General features: G+C 44.7%; 1 protein-coding gene and 1 long non-coding RNA gene across 6 annotated transcripts in view; one reads left to right on the forward strand and one right to left on the reverse strand.

The window, feature by feature from the left end:
• SLC14A2 (solute carrier family 14 member 2) overlaps positions 1-17,471 on the forward strand; it is a 500,849-nt gene that overhangs the window by 371,426 nt on the left and 111,952 nt on the right. The window lies entirely within an intron of this gene.
• Positions 1-17,471, reverse strand: part of LOC102899696 — a 132,300-nt gene that overhangs the window by 86,088 nt on the left and 28,741 nt on the right. The gene's annotated exons all lie outside the window — the stretch shown is intronic.

Raw genomic sequence — 17,471 nt, forward strand, 5'->3', positions numbered from 1 at the left:
ATCTGCTTCCTCTGTCAACAGCCCTGTAAGCCCAATTCAGAGGCCAGACTGGCCCACTGAAGTCACACTGCTCCTTTAAGCAAATCTCTCAAACGAAGACCTGCTCAGAGGCACCTGGCCAGCCTAGAGATAGATAGGCTGCCCCAGGATCAGGTGCCCACCGTAGTCCAGTCACCTATCTGTAAGAGACAGGCTCACAGGCACCAGCTTGACTGCTCAGGTAAAGGAATGGAGCAGACCTGTGCCCATGGGAGAACTGAGTAAAGACAGGTTTTCTCAGAGTTTCTAATACAGAATAGTTCACAGAAGAGGTTTAACTTTATTTGAGCCTTAAATGTTCGTTCATATGTAAGTGGATAGAGGTGTAATTCTAGACCTAAGAGAGTGCCTGACTTAAGCGCTTGGTCTAACACTGTCTAGTGGCCATTAGACATCCAAACCTTACCTATAAAATAAGATCTAGATTTTCACATCTGAAAGAAAGGGAGAGAATTGGGAGTGGGCACAGAGGCGGATGGGACTGTGTAAAGTCATCAGGCTGTCTGCTTTGCCTGTGGCTAAGGCTTCTTGAAATGTAATCTCCATATGGACAGAAATCAAGGGCACCACACTCACTGCGTGTCCCCAGTGCTCAGAACAGGGTCTTACACAAAACAGGTACTTTTTTTGTTAAGTGAATTAATAATGTTGAAAGGCAGAGACCTCTTCCTGACAGCAAGCTAAGTTCTTTGACAGACATTATAAGGTGCATCTATCCTAGGGGCTTGTTAGATGAAAGAGAAGAGGGGCTCTTGCTTCTGGGTCCCCCAGGCATCAACAATCAAAAAGCCTCACTTAGGTTTTCAGCTCACTTGCCTGAAATAGCCTCCAGGACTATCACAAAGGTATATTTCTCTGCTTAATAATAACTTCCTAGTCTCTGTGGGCTCAGAAATCTCAGAGGGCATGGCTGAGAACTGCAGTGAGTGGTTTTAGAAGTCCCGCTGGAACCCAGAGTGGATGGTCAGAGCCAAAATATTGTCACCAAGGACTGTCTTTCCTGAAGGATGGGCAAGGGAAACAGAATCAGGCCAAGTCGGCAATGCCCGTCAGTGTCTCATGCGTAAAAGGTATTAGAGTGGAATTTGGTGAAAGAACAGAGAGATGAGGAAGTTGGATTTAAGATGCAGAAAGTAATGTACAACAGGAAGCTTCTGGGTGATTTGTGTGTTTTCGTTTTTCAATGAACTTCCTGCAGTGGATAAACAATGATAGTATCCATAAGGAAGTATCTTGAGTTATACAAGAAAAAAAAAAAAGAATTCTTAAAATAATAAGTAAAAATTGAATTCCATTTTCCCACTGACTTACATTACGAGGTCTCATAGAATCAGGGAAGTGTTGTCTAGTTTTTCTGGAAGGTACCCTAGAAGTTTAGCAAAAAGCTCTTCCTTTACACAGGTAGCATATGACACTACATAACCAAAGTAAAAACGTGATAGTGAGGTTTCCGTGGTGGGAGGGAGGCTGGGCTGATCAGCATCAGCCATTTGCTCACTGTACTGTCCTCAGGGGTTGGATGTGGCCTCAGCCCCCTGAGGCTGTTGTTTATTTAATATTTGATATTATTTGAGATTTATTTAAGATTTAATTATTCTATATTTATTAATTACTTAATATTATTTAATATTTGTCTTTCAATTAACACATTTAAAAAAAATTAACCTTTTTACTCACATGTGGATCTTAAGAAACTGAATAGAAGACCATGGGGAAAGGGAAGGGGGAAAAAATAGATACAAACAGAGAGGGTGGGAGGCAAACCACAAGAGACTATTTAATACAGAGAACAAACCAAGGATGGGTAGGGGGTGGGGGAGAGGGAAAATGGGTGATGGGCATTGAGGAGGGCACTTGTTGGGATGAGCACTGGGTGTTGTATGTAAGCCAATTTGACAATAAGTTATATTTATTAAAAAAAATTAGCCTAATCCTAGATAGTACCTACAGTATCAGGTTTTTATACAGTTAACAGATAGATATGTAGAAATATACACATATATACATAATGTCTGTGATATATTATAAAATATTATTATTAACTTTACATTATATATGTATAGGCATACCTCAGAGATATTGTGGGTTTCATTACTGACCACTGCAATAAAGCAAACATCACAATACAGTAATTCAAATAAATGTTTTGGTTTCCCAGTGGATATGAAAGCTATGTTTACACTATACTTAGCATTATGTATAAAAATGTACATACTTTAATTGAAAAATACTTTATTGCCAAAAAATGCTAACCATCATCTCAACTTTCAGAGAGTTGCAATCACTGATCATAGATCCCCATAACAAATGTCATAAATATCTATACATAGCTTTTATAAAAATGGTATCATGATCTTTGTTACCTGTTTTTACTTAATAGATCATGAACATGTGTCCATGTGATTACAGCATAACAAGTATAAAAATGAATAATATAATAATAATGTGAAATACTGTGAGAATTACCAAAATGTGACATAGAGACACAAAGTGAGAAAATGCAGTTGGAAAGTTGGCACCAATAGCCATGCTTAACACAGGGCTGCCACAAGCCTCCAATTTGCAAAAAACACTGAGAATATCTGAGAAGCACAACAAAGCAAAGCACAATAAAATGAGGTATGCCTGTAACTGTGCATCAAGATGAATATATGAACATTAATATATACAAATTAAAACAATTCAACATTCATCCATGGATAGTCTAAAATGGACTTGCATACTGCTGATGGCATATGCTTGCCCTCTGGAAGTACTAGACTAGATGACTTTTATGACCCCTTCCAATCTTAGGATTCTCTGATCTCTGAAAAGAGGTTTAGTTTTGAGTATTGGCCACACCTGGAACACTTTCCCTTCTTCTCTCCATCTCCCTAAATCATGGCCCTGCTCAAATCTCATCTCCCCTGTGAAGGCTTCTGTGCAGAGGAGAGATAAAACAGAAGGCCTGAGATTGCTATCCTTAGAAAAGTGTGCTGCAGGCAAGGTTGTCTTTGGCTGGTATTGGGAACTTGGATTTTAGGAAAGTTCCGACTATTCCCTAATAGGCAAGCATGGCTCACTGTGCCTACACTATACAAACTATGTGCTTTATGCTGAAACCCACTTTCCTCTGGGAGTCTAAAATTTTGGTACATGCTAGGTAGGCGGTGTCTGTGTGACCAGCCCCAGTAAAACCCTGAGCACTTCATGTCTGATAAGCTTCCCTGATAGACAGTACTTCCCATGTGTTGTCACAATTCAGCACAAGAGTTAAGCTTGTCCTATGTGATTCCACTGAGAGAAAACTCTTGGAAGACTATGCCTGGTTCCCTCTGGACTTCACCCCATGTGCCTTTTCCCTTTGCTGCTTATGCTTCGTGTCCTTCCACTTCTGTAAATCTTAGCTGTGAATGCAACCCTAAGCTGAGTCCCGAACCACTGACCTGGGGATGGTTTCCGGGACCCCACATATAGCTGCCTTCCATGGCCATGGCCCCTCCAGTTGCATGCCACCCTCCAGTTGCTTCCCTATCTTGAACCCCTTCAACAACTTAGATATAATCATGTAACTCTCCCACTTGTTTCATCAATTAATATATCACTAGTAAATGTGATGTCTCTCCCATTCATTAATAAGCTTCTGTATGACTCATGCAACTTTGATTTGTATTTGTGTTTGTGCCTAATAGTGTCTTATTCATGGTAATTGCTCTAAGCTTCTTTTTTAAAACGAACACAAACAAAACAAATTGTGGATGCAATATATGATTATTGTAAAAATAACTTAGAAAATACAGAACAGCAATGATTCCCTTCCCAGCAAAAACAAGTTTATCCAATTGGTTATATATCCTTTTAGTCATCTTACTATCCATAAATAGCCCTTATAAAAATGGTATGATCTTTGTTACCTTTTTCTACTTGCCATGAACATGTGTTAGTGTGATTATATGTTTATCAATAATGTCATTTTTAATGGTGACATAATAACTTATTATGTGTCACAAACCCAATGACTCACAAGTGAAATACCACCACCTAAAGGCATGTCTTTTCTGTGTAGGATAGTATTGAGCTACCCAATAGTTATAAAAAGAATATGTTAGAATTAGTTGCTAGTATCTGGATATTGGGAGACTTTACATAAAAGTCCATAATTTCTGTTTCTCTCTAAAAAAATGGTGATAATCACATTCTCATCAAACTACATGGGGGAAGCTGAGTAGAAGCTTATTTCTTTCGATGGAATTTGTGTTCACTCTTTGCCTCAGTCCCCACCATGACCAATGGCCTCCTTGAAACTAAACTAAAGTTAAGGGTCAGTTGCTATTTATAAGAGTCTTGGACTGATTTTCTTTTCTACAGTCAATAGAAAAGTAAAATATTTCTTGTATTCTTATGTCTATCAAAAGCTAAACCAAAAGGGAAAAAATAAAGAAGGCAGTTTGTTTCAACAAAATGGAATTGAACATATTTCTGCAGTTCCCAAACTTTGTTCCAAGGAACTCCAGGGTGCCACAGGGAACCCATAAGGGTAGTACAAGATATCTTTAATTATCAAAGGACGCACCATTGTACTTAATACTGTCAGATACTACACAAATTACCAGCCTGAGGGAGTTCAGAGATTATATCATGCTACATATATATGATATCATCATATCTCTGCAACTCTGGGTTTTCATTGGTTGATGTATTAAAAAGAAAGTACCATACAAAAATCATTGTAGACCAGGAAATTAGGGTGGATCTGTCCAATCTGATTCCAAGGTTTGACTAATTGTACAATGGCCAACAGGTGCACATATTCCATTGGTAAATGATTATGATTATTTAAGACTGAATTATAAATATTTTTTTCTTTCAACTTATGTGAAATATTTTTTCAAACAGCTACTAAGCTGTTAGGAAATAAATACTTATCAGCTTATTTGGCCCTACATCCTTAATAAACTTAACCATGTGTCACCTATTTTGGTTTATGGGTGCTATAAAAATACTACTGAGACAAAGTTTGGGAACCTTTGGCACGTTCTTTGTGCATCTAAAGATACTGCACTAACTGGTTTTCTTCCTGCCTGACTGGTTTCAACCTGCCTATGTCATTAGAGCTTGTAAGGCCTGTATTAAATACATCTAATGCTTGTCTCCTATCCCTGAGAAATTTGTATTGCTTTTTAAACAAAGAGGAACGTCTTCATAGCTAATATTCCCATACATTCAAGATTATCTTCTTAGTTTAAGCTCCTAGAAAAAGAATTGCTGAGTCAGATTAGCCCAACTTTTAAGACTTTGGAAATTATTTCTGGATTGACTCGGCTTCATTTGAGAATCCCCAAGACTGAGAAAACTTCCTGACACACAAATAGTGCTGAATATGTGGGAACGGAGTTGAATTGAATCGAATCCCATTGAAGCAAACCAAATCAAATTGAATCTCTGAAAGCATTGGACAATGCTTTTACTTTTCTTGGCCTGAAGTCACCTCCACCTCTGTTGGAGCCTGGGGCAGAGGGTGCTGGGACATGTGAAGTGGGCATTGTAGAGGTCCCAAGGGCCTAAAAGAAGGAACCCCAGAGAGTGAAGTGGGTGCTCTTCATCAGTCCCACCATCCTGCCTCTCTCCCATCTGTCTTCCTGTACTGCTTATTTCCCCTGCTTCCCATTCAGGATTTGGGATATGTGTTGCTGCTTGAATGGAAGTAAAATGGACCAGGGGCTGGAAATGTGGCCACAAGGGGCTCCTTCACCATTCACTAGATGGGAGCAGGTAATGAAATAGGAACTTGGCTTCCTTCCTGTCCCTTGATGCCCTGCCCCCAGAGGGTATGTGGAGCCAGTAACCTTCGGTGCCCCAGACGAAGGTCTGCAGTGTTTGGGGCTAACATTTTATGCAAACGGCTGATGCTCAGATGTGCTGCAAGCATGGCAGGGCCAGAGCCAGCCAAGCTGTGGGACGCACTGGGGAAGAGGGCTGGAGCAGCTGCATTCTCAAATCTCTCACACCACCTCTGCGCGGCCTGGGCTCTGCCTTCCCCAGACAGGAGACAGCTTGTTCCGGAGACACTTGTGAACATGAAAAGGGAGAGGGAGGGAAGCAGAGGGGAAGAAATCTATTCTACCTCGCAGCTTTCCATCTATACCCCAATGGAACGTGGGTAATTTGTTCTGCCTAATGAGCAAGTGCTGCCTTCTGTGGAGGCAAAAACGCCAGTGGGTTGATGAGGCGAGTTGCCATGGGAGACCAAGGGACCCCCACTGACGTTTGTACCGCCTGGCAAGGGAGTCTTCTCGGGAGGAAGGAGCGGCTGTCTCCTTCCGTCAGGGTAATAAGCCCTTGCATTTGTGCAGAGTGGTACGTGTTTGGAGGCTCTTTTACACCGATTGTTATGTTATAGTTGAGCAATGAAGTAGGTGGGCCTGGTGTTATTTTCTGTTTTTCAAGTGAAAAGACTGAGGCTCAGAGGAGTTAAAGAAATTGTCCAAAGTCGTGAAGGTAATAATAGATGGGTCTATCTCCAGACACCTAGTTTCCAAATACTTGTCTGTATGTGTCTTGTTTTTTATAAAGGACATGTCACTTGGACTGAAAGGAATAGGAGGAACTTGAAGGATATCAACCCCCCAGAGCCCCAACCCACAATTTAAGGTGAATCAGAGGAGGTCCCACTTCACCTAGAGGAGGACAAACCCATAAACCTCATTACCAAAGAGTTTAGATAAATGCACGCATTGAGATTGGAATAAATGACCAGAGAGAGCGGGGATGGGCGTGTCTAACAGAGCAGGATGGGGCCCCCTGCCCGACCCTCCTACCTTCCAAGGCTGACCTCTCAGCACCACCTATGCCTCCTATACCCCAGCCACTCAGAACCACAGCTGCTCCCAGAATCCACCAGACTCTTCCTAGTTCTGTGCCTTTGTGCATCCTCTTCCTGAAACTTCAAGTTCAAATGTTTGACATTTTAAAATTTCATGATGAGTTCATTGGTTTCTCCTTTTAAAATCACATGGAGGTGCCCACATACCCCTCCCCGGCCCTGCCATCTATCTCTCTCCTCTAATAGACTGTGAGCCCTTTGAAGGTAGGAACAATGATTGAGTGTTTCCATCATCATCGCCATCATAATTTAAATCAAAATTATTCACTGAGCATCGCTTTGGTCTGGTCATTATGTAGGCAATGGGATGTGAGATACCTTCCCCACAATCCAGAGCTCACAGAGTGCTTTGGCAAAGCAGGAGGAACATAGGTACTATATTGAATTCAGATTATTTAGATGACACTCTACGAGTCCAAACATGGTGAAAACCTGAGCTGTTCAAAAAGGATCTGAGGAGCCTTGAAGGAAAAGAAGGATTTAGAAGGCATTCCAAGACTTTATAAGGGCCCTTCTGGACTGGGCTCTGTGGCAGTTGCAAGATCAACGTGAAGTATAGTCTCAGTTATCACAGAGCTGACAAGTACAAGGCCAACACAGCTGAGGAAAACAGAAGAAAAGTAAGGACACTGTTCTAAGGAGCTACCCATTCCTACCATGATGATGTCAGAGAAGGGAAGGCTAGAGTAATCATGAAGGCTTTGTGGAGGAGGTAACATGAGCTGGGCTTTGAATTATATTTAGGTACAGGAAGATAAACATCCCTAGAACAAGGAACAACCATGCACCTAGAAACAATAATTAATCCATATAGCTTGAAACAAGCAATGAGTAGCCCTAAATCTATCCCTCTCTTCTAGGACAGGTTCTGCCACAGGCAGAAAAGATATGAAAACAAGGCACCTTCTTTTGCACCAAGACAGTGATTTTTTTTTTTTAATATGGATAATTAAAAAAAAAAAAAAAAAAGAACTCCAGATGGATTTTAAACACAGTGGGGAATTGGGCGGTGTGATGGCAGATGGCTATTTCAGCTGCACATGGGTAAAAATAATTTCAACTCCCCAATACCCAGGACTGCTCTGAACTTGTGAAAACCTCTTAAGGAGAAGCTGCACTGCAATGCTCAAAGCACAGAGCTGCAGCAGATGGGGTCCGGCGGCCTGGAGCTCACCGACAGGAAAATATCTATTGCCGTTGGATTCAGCAGGAGATGCCCCAAACAAAGGTTCTGTTCTCAAGGAGCTGATATTCTGGTGGGAAGACACAGACAAAAGTAAATATGAAGTCAGGTGGTGTTGGAGGCTGTGGGAGAAAATAAAGCAAGGAAGAAGGATTGGGAGTAGTGGGGCAGGTGGTGGCTGTGTTAGATGAGGTGAGGAGCAAGTGTGAAACATGAGCAGTGACCTGGAAAGGGGAGGAGACCAACCATCAGAACACCTGAGACAGGTGTATTGTGGGCAGAGAGAAACAGCAAGGGCAAAAGATGTGAGTTGGTAGCTTGACCAGCTTGTTTGAGGAGCATCAGGGGCTGCGGTGATATGAGCAAAGGGGAGAGTAATAGCAGATGAGGGCAGAGCAGGAGGCCATGACAAGGGTTTGGCTAGGACCCAGAGTGGGATGGCAGCCATGGGAGGGTTTAGGCTTAGGAGACCTGGCATCCGGGAAAACCACCCTGGCCACAGTGTTAGGGGTAGGATGTGAGGGAGAAACATACTCGGGCTGTATTAGCAATCAAGGTAAGAGGGGATGGTGACCTGGATCACTGATAGAGTAGACCAAGGCCTCCTAAACTTCCCAGCTCAGATCCCTTTTTTTGCATTAAATAACCTCCCAGCACAACAGTTACCATTTTTGTATCTGTTGATTAGGCCAACACTTAATGTTCACATCTCAACAGCATTAACATACATTTGGAAAAGAGTTGCATGTGGATATGTGCATGTTGCATTGTTTATTAGGTCTGCAGACTGCAAGTTTAATGAGTAGATGATTTTCAGACCTCCCCTTGCATTGTGGCCCAAAAGCAGGCCACTGAAATTTTGCTTCTCTCATTTTTCCCATTACCTTGGCCAGCCTAAGACCTGTTCCCTGAGGTCTCCCTGCTAGAAGGGGTCTAATAAGTCCATGTGAGCTAGACTGTCAGTGGGCAAGGATGATAACTAAGCAGGGATTCATAACCTGGAGTTGATCCATAGCAGGGATTTGGAAGATCCAAGAACAGCCCTACGTTGTAGGCAAAACATGTGTGTGTGCAATATGAGGTCAGCTTTCATTAGATTCTCAAGGGTCCCTGATGAAGAAAAAGAAGAAGGAAGGGAGTAAGAACCACAAATTTGATGCATTATTTCTCCCAGATACCATACATGTTTGAACAAGGACTTCCAATGCTTAACCCCAACAGTGAGCACCAGATGGGGAGGACAGACATTTTGAAACCATAAGGCTTCAATTCACCCTGCGCAGAAAGATCAGCACAAAGTATAGATAAAAACGTAACATCTCAGTTTCCCAGAAACACAACTTTTGTTCCCTCCTAAGGTCAGTCTTGAACCCTGCCACTACTATATGCTCAATAAGAATGTGTGGAGTGAAAAAAAAAATTATACAAATGTTCCCATTTAAGAAAGACAAGATCATCCCAAAGGAACTCACGTATTTGGAGCAATAAATAAATAAATAAATAATCGTGAGCCTGTATGCTACCTTTGGATAAATCACGCTTGATTTGAAGGTCAGGAGCATTACAATGCACTGCTTGCTTCCCCGAGGTGTGTGAAGGCTGAAGCTTGTGGCATGGTAGAAGAATTCACAGGGTTTAATTATGCTCCCCTTCAACATCCCCACCACCTTCCACGTGAGGTGACGTGAAACAATGTGTCACAGTCCCACACAGTCAAAGCAGTAATTTACAAGAGTCAGCAATTCTGCAAGGCAGGTAGGCCGTATTTCAAAATGGGAGAGAGAGTTGAGGGGACGCAGGGGGAACCAGCCGATCAATTTACAAAGATCCTGTTTCTTTGCCACTCTGTTGACCTTTCAGGCAAGACCTAATGCCAATTAGCTCAGTTATAAAGTCCATAATTCTTGCGGAGAAGGCCGTGTGTAGCACACGATCATTTTACAACGTTTGCCCTAATTTGCAGCCCCCAAACATGGACTCCTGGGGCTGCAAGGTGGGGGTGGGGAGGGGGTTGTTGGCAAGCGATGGGAGCAGCTGGAAGGGATCACAGAGCATAATTACTGTCTGCGCATGGCCACATCTGGAAAACAGCTCCATGCTGGCTTTAAAACAGCATTAATGAAGAATGGAACCTTGTGCTGGGAAGAAACCGGGTTGGGGGGGATGGGAAGAAATAAAGGGGGAGGCGCCCTTCTGCCCAATTTAGTAAGAACACAGCAGGCAGGGTATAAGGCCAAATCCAAGGAGAAGAGGGTGTTGACAAGAGAGGGGCAGCAGGGAGATGCTATTACTTTAGGGAGAGGTCTAATCTTTCTCATTTTTGCCATCTTCAAAGCTGGGTACCCATGCAGGACTGGCCCTTTTTGCACTGATTGAGCAGATTTGTCCACAGTGTGAGATTTTAGTGGTATCCAAAGATTCCCAACTAAGAGAATGTACCCTACTGGTACCTAAATTCTACCAGTGAAAATATCCAGTCCTTTGGTCAAAGGGCCCCCTCCAAGATAGATTTGAAAATGCACGTGCACCTGTTATCTTTAAGATCCAAGGCACATAGTAGTTGCTCAATAAATCTTTGTTCAGTAGAACTGAAATGAATGAGCCGAATAAGCCATTTTGTGACTATGGCCAAATTAACTCATATCTCTGGCTTCTCAGCTACAACCGTTACACAAGACCGGTGATTCTCAATTGTGAGGACAGCAGAGAGGGTGACATGTCTTTCCAAAGGCGTATATCACACTCCATGGGGAGGGAGAAGGCATTCATAGTTTAAGAAAGAATATTCAGGGGGCCTCTGGGTGGCTCAGTCGGTTAAGCGTCCGACTTCAGCTCAGGTCACAATCTCGCGGTCCGTGAGTTCGAGCCCCGCGTCAGGCTCTGGGCTGATGGCTCGGAGCCTGGAGCCTGCTTCCGATTCTGTGTCTCCCTCTCTGTCTGCCCCTCCCCCATTCATGCTCTGTCTCTCTCTGTCCCCAAAATAAATAAACATTAAAAAAAATTAAAAAAAAAAGAAAGAATATTCAGTAGTATAATACAGTGTTGTATTTGGAAAACCAAAGAGTCTGCTTCTAAGACAAGAGACTTTCCTAATACAGTCTATAGAAAGAAATGCTCCACAGAACCTTCCCGGCTGGTGAGGATTCATAAACTAACTTTAGTATTCAAGATAGGCACTTTCCAGCCCACCAAAAATGAGAGCATCTCTGGATCTCCCTGAGATGAAGAGGATTTATTTTATCATGGGTCCATGGATTGGAGTAGATGGACTTGAGGCCTCCCACCCCATCTTCTCCATTGGGCTGTTTAATATTCCTTCGTTAAGACAGATCAGCTGCTCAGTGCCCAGGGGCCAGGTACCCTTAAAGGGGCAGCAAGAACAATTGCAAAGAGAACAGGGACTCAGGAATGTACAAACAGACTTCACCTAGCCTTGCCTTTGTGGCTGTTTCTCTGCCTCCCCAGTATCACATTCTTTGAATTACTTAGGGTTGTGGAGGCTGTGCCCAACTTGGCATATGTTTGTGTTTGCCTGAAAACCGTAGAGGCCAGACCATAGACCTGTAGAGGTGGAAGGAACCTTATCCACCCCAGCCCTGAGGCAGCAACTCCCCATCGGTGTCTCTGGCAAGGCACCCTTCTTCCTGTGTTTACATCCCTCCCACAGAACATAGAAACTAAGACCTTAGCTCTGGGTTCAAGTCCTGCTTCAGCCACCTATCAACTAGGTGGCGTTGGCCAATTTGCTTCATGTTTCCATGTCTTGGTTTCCTCTTTTGTAAAATGAAGATAATAGCACCCACCACATGGGATGATCATGAGTGTTAAATGAGATATGTTGCTGTGATTTCTATGCTGCTGCTTGGAATTCTAAATTTCTATTTATGTGATACAATGTATTTATATTTACATACGACCTTCTTTGCAATCTGTGTGTAGCCCGATTCAGGATGAGTTGAGTGTGCATGCCAAAAATGATGCCGGCCGGCCGGCGTTTCTGTAAAGAGTTGTTTCCTCACATGCATCACCCACAGAGGGGGACGTGTATGTCACTTTCCCACTCCTGAGAGCACACTGCTCTATTCATTATGAAACGTTTATGCATATCTTCAGAATACTCTTACCAAGCAAAGCATTCCCCTACATGTTCCAAAAAGGCCAAAATGTGGTCTCTGTGAGCCTGAGTACGGTCAGCTTTCTACTGTGCTGGGACACAGCATCAGGCCCCGCACATGAGAGGTGCTCAGAAAGACCAGGCGACCCCGGTGCAGGCAGTTCCCGTGCTTGCACAATAGCCCTAGAGTGTTAGGACGCCAGTATCCTCTAAGTCTTAGTCTTGCCCTCATGGGAGCACTGTCCACAGAGCTGAAGGCCTCAACCCAGTGACAACTGCTGTTCTGTGCCCTCTGTCATGGTTCCCCATGCACCTCATCCTCCTCTCAGAGTTCCTAGAGGAGGTTTCCTCTAGTCCCTGCCATGCTGGTCTGGGTGTTCTCCATGCCAGTGTCTTTCTTAAAGGGGTTGCATGTTCAGGCCAGGCTACTGAGCCCCCGTGATGTGTCTGAGTTTGCATTTCATTTTCAGCCCCCTCACCCAGTGGGCTTGAGTGCCGAGGCTCTGCATTCCTGAGCTTCCTAAGGAAAAGGCATTTGGAAATAGCCTGGAGCAGCTGGATTTGACACACTCCTCTGTTGCCTCAAAAATGTCCTCAACAGTGCCTCTCTCAGGGTCCCACTTTTCTGCACTTGAATTATGGCCAGGAGAAGTTCTTGCCTTCATAAGACATGTCAGAGTCCCCATGTTTAGGCCTGGGGACTGTGTGTAAGCATCCCCCTCATGTGGCTTCCTCTCTTATTTTGCCTGTTCTCTCGGTGAGCCGTCTCTCTCTGAAGCACACGCAGCCTTGCCCACTTGACTGATCTTGCCTAGTGACTGTCACACTCCCAAAGCAGATAAGGCACTTAAGAGAGACCATCCTTAAATCCCACATGAGTGTGGACCAAGAAGGATGCCCTCCCCCCAACTCCCATTTGGCTAGAAAAAAGTGAATTCACCCCATGCCTGAGGATTTGGGTATTTCCAAGAGTGGCACAGGCACGAGCCAATCTGGTTGTCTCTAGTCCAGCACAAGGTGGGCACTCATAGATGCTCAGAAAGACTTCAGGTACGAATACTGTATCGTTTTGGATAATTCCCCGTCCTGGGCCATCATCTAACTTCTGCCCCACGTCCTATAATTCCTCTTTCCCAGCCACTGTCTGAGTTCACTTTTCCCAGGCACTCTTTGCCCTGTTGTTCCTGCAGCTTTCTCCTTGGCCAGTCCAGATCCTGCCCATCCTCACTGCTCAGTTCCAGCGCCGCCTCCTATATCCTTGAGGACCCACCCACCCACCCCCAGTCTGGAACTGAGCTCACCCTCTCTGAACAGCCCCGTCACGCATCTGACCCTGCACAGGTGGCAGTAATCTGCGAATCTGGTTTCTCCCACCCCACCCCGAGGGGACCGCACAATGCAAAGAAGGTGGGAATGAAAAGGGAGGGACACTGAGGAGGATGTCCCATCCTCTGGGAGATCACCCTGGTCTGTGAGTTTGTTTCTCAGGAGCACAAGGGGAGTGGTTAGGCATTGAAGTGTAGTGTTGAGAGAAAAACAGCAAGTGCAGCATCACCAAGGCAGGATTACACAGGTGCTGCATGTTATGTAGGGTCTAGTAATGAGTCCAGCCTCACACACGGGGTGGGAAGGGGAGTATTTGAAGGTGGGAGCTGAAGCCAGGTGTCGCCTGCTGATGCTTGCACCTTGGCAAGCATGAAAAGTTGTGACTGCCCGTAACTGTCCATTTAGCCACAGATACAAGGGACAAGGTGTCACTGGGTCATGAAGAATGCTATCTTCCCAACAAGTCATCAAATATTTGGGGGTTCCCTATATGCCCAGCACTGTGCTAGGGGGATTAAAGGGCACAGAAATTGTAAACTAAACTTCAGAGAGCTCACAGTGTGAAAGAAAAGGTGAGGTACAAACAGGTGCAATGCTAGGCAGAGAATGGTGAGTCCAGTGGAGGGTAGGGGCAGCCGAGCATGTGGAGGATACAAATGGGAGAGCGTGAAAACAAAAAGACATAGTTTGAGGGGAAGGTCTGAATCTACTGGGAAGAAGGTGAGCTTTGAGAAGTGCCCTGGTGATGGGACCCATGGACTGGAAGGAGTTTGTGCAAGGCAGCCAAAGTGGGAGAACACACCAGAAGGACCAGCTGGCCCGTTTGTGGAAAGCTCCAGTGTCCAAAGACAATGCTCAGATTATATTTCTCAGGGAAGTAGGAAGATAAGCGTCTCAGAGAGACAAAACTCTGTAGTATAAAACATGTGTGGTCCTTACACCCTCCTCCAAAGTATTTCCATCCTGAGTTTGCATCAGGGTCTCCCCTAATTACATTTGTGATTGTCTGTTCCTTTTCTAAACATGCAGTAATGGTGCTCTGCATGCCATTTGTCCAGATTACTAACATCTGAGGAACGGCTTTGTTTCCCATGTCCTCCTTGGAGTGGACGCAGTTTAGGGCTCTGGTTGGTGCTAGAGCCCTGGGAACCCTCCATTAGCTGCAGGCACCAGGTATTTGCTCTCCCCTGGGGAAGAGGATGCTTGACCAAGCCCTCCAGTCTTTAGTAGGAGACAAGGGATCAACCACATCAAGGTCATGCTTCCTGGGTGTAGTCCCAAGTCCCTACTCAGTGTCTGTCTAGATACTGCCTCTGCCCACGTGACCATGCCCTGGTCCTCTGGACCACCTTGTGAGCATATGCCCCCTCCCTAGCTCATTCCCTCATCCCTTCATTCACTCATTCAGTAGCCTTTTCATTCTGACAGGCCTATCTCTATCTGGCATCTATTTTGTTATCCACATCTGTTAAAGACACATAGATCCCGACTATTTGCATGGCACTCACAGGTTGATAAACCCTTTCATGGATTTTATTCACTTCGACCTCAGCAGCCCAGCAAAGTTGTATTATCTCTTTTCTAAAAATAAGGAACCTGAGTCTCAGGGAGCCTCTGTAACTGGCCATTGCTACGCCCCAGATGAGGACCCCATCCCTGTCCCCAGGATCTTGTCTCCATCCTAGGCTCCCGCACGGCCACCTCCTTTCTACAGATAAACCTCAGGAATAGGATGCTGCTTCCTGATGTCTTCCCCACCTTCCCCGCTGCCTCTGAAATAGACACTATTGCATTCTATGGGATCTTATCTGGAGTCCCTACAGAGGAACCAGAAGTGAAACAAGCAATGCTAAGAAACCCGGCTGGAGTTAAACTTGATATTCTCTGCAATGAGAATGAATCTAAGCTGGGGGTTCAGAACCCTCTTCCCCAACAGCTCCTCATAAGGGGGCTTCCCTGCTGTGCTCTCACTGGGGCACATGCCCCCCTCACCCCTCTCCAGTAAGGATCTCTTTTACCTCAATTCTGGAAACTCCAAACAATGTGTTCTAAACCCATCAGACTCGCAGAGGGCACCAGACTAGACTTTGTTATTCTCCCCCCACCCCCACCACCACCCCACCCTGCGCAGCACAGAAAAAGTCAACTTAGGTCCTTCCCTGACAGACAATGCAAAGATAAGGCATTGTCCCTGTCACGAAGATACAAGCAACAGCAAGGACAGTGTGTGGTTAAAGCCAAAACAAGCAGTACAGACAGAGTTCTGGGAATAGGTTGGGATGAGGGGATGTGGCGTCACCAGGACAGTAGCCTCAGCCAGGCAGAAGGGTTTGATGGTTGAGTATGTGCTGAGAAAGCAATGTAGGGGTATATCCCTAGTGGCGAGCAGATCAGAAATGAGCAAAGTGTGGTCTGGGGACAGTGAGGAGGCTGGCTAACATGAATCAAAGGGCAAAGTGCCTGTTGCGGGGCACAGGCTGGCAACTGGAGGCTTCACCTGCATCCTGCAGGCAGCAAAAGTCCCCTGGACTTGGCTCTTCCTGTTCCCTGCAGTCCGGCTTAATCCGGGGAAGCTCCCTGGGGAGGGTGACAGCAGAATGAATGGCTGGTTTGCTTGCTTCTAGGGCTGCTGACCCAGGCCAGGTATTCAGCAGCCAGACCTGGAGCCACTGTCTTATCATTCCCACCCACCTGCCCGCTTCCCCAGCCAGACTGAAGTCACATGGCTGCCACAGAGGAGGCCAGGAAAGGGGGTCCAGGGTGAACTAGAGGAGGGGGAGCCCATGAGGTGGGCGTTCTGCCACTCTCTCCCCCACAGACACCCATGTACTCATCAAGCAGAATTAGCAAATGTTAACATTCTCTTGTTTGCTTCAGAGTTTTATAATGAGAAGAAAAAGATATCCAAGATGAAGAATCTTGGGTCCCATTCCCCATTCCTTTCCCTCCCTCTCCAGAGGCAACCCCTGGCAAGAATTGTGTGTATTTCTTTCTCATCCATGTGTTCACACATGGATATGTTCATATGGACCCATAAAATGCTACATAGTATTGGTTTATGTGGCATTGAGTCATCATAAATTATATCTTAACAAACATATTATTCTGCAGTTTGCCTTTTGCAGTCAATGTTTCTGTTTTGGGAATCTATACATATTGATAATTCAACTCCATTTCCTTTATTTTAACTGCTCCAGAGCATGTTACTATATCCCATATTCTCTTTATCCATTCCCCACTGTTGGACACTTAGCTCAGGTCTTTTTTATCTCTTGTAATTTTTTTATTTTTTAATTTTTTTATGCAAACAATGCTGCATTGAAATCCTTGTACCATTTCCTGAGACACAAAACTCATTCTCCTGTTAGAGAGAAAATATTGAGACTCTCCATTCCAGTCTACATGCAAGGTTTAAGCCTCCATCACAGGCAGAACACCCAACTAAAGGCAATGAATAATGCAAATGATACATCCAGAGGAGTTCCTGCCTTGGAGGAGCTTACAGTCTGGAAGTAGGGAGAAGCCAGTTACCAGCCTGCAGGTTAAAAGTTCTGGGCTAGGACAGTGCCCAGACAGCCCTTATGAGTTAAGAGATAATGTGCAATCAACTCAGTGAAGAGAAGTTGAAGGCAATGAGATTACATAGGAAATCTACATGGATATGGATTTTATCAGGAAAGCTTTCTTAAAAGAACTTGATCTTGATAGGGGCCTCAAACAAAATCTAATATTTAAGTTTTCTGTGGTAAGAGTCAGTGAACAGGAGAGAGGGCATTCCTGGCAGGGTGAACAGCAGGAGCAAGTGCCCTGAGGCAGGACTAAGTGTGGAATGTGAGATGTCTAGTCTGGCTGGAGCGCCTGGCTGAGATGAGCCAGAGGGGAGCCATTCTTCCATTTTCAAAGCTGAGCTCAGCCCCACAGTCCGGATAATGTCCACGTGGCCTGTT

The sequence above is a fragment of the Felis catus genome, chromosome D3, assembly GCF_018350175.1.
Source record: "Felis catus isolate Fca126 chromosome D3, F.catus_Fca126_mat1.0, whole genome shotgun sequence".
Classification (NCBI taxonomy): domain Eukaryota; kingdom Metazoa; phylum Chordata; class Mammalia; order Carnivora; family Felidae; genus Felis; species Felis catus.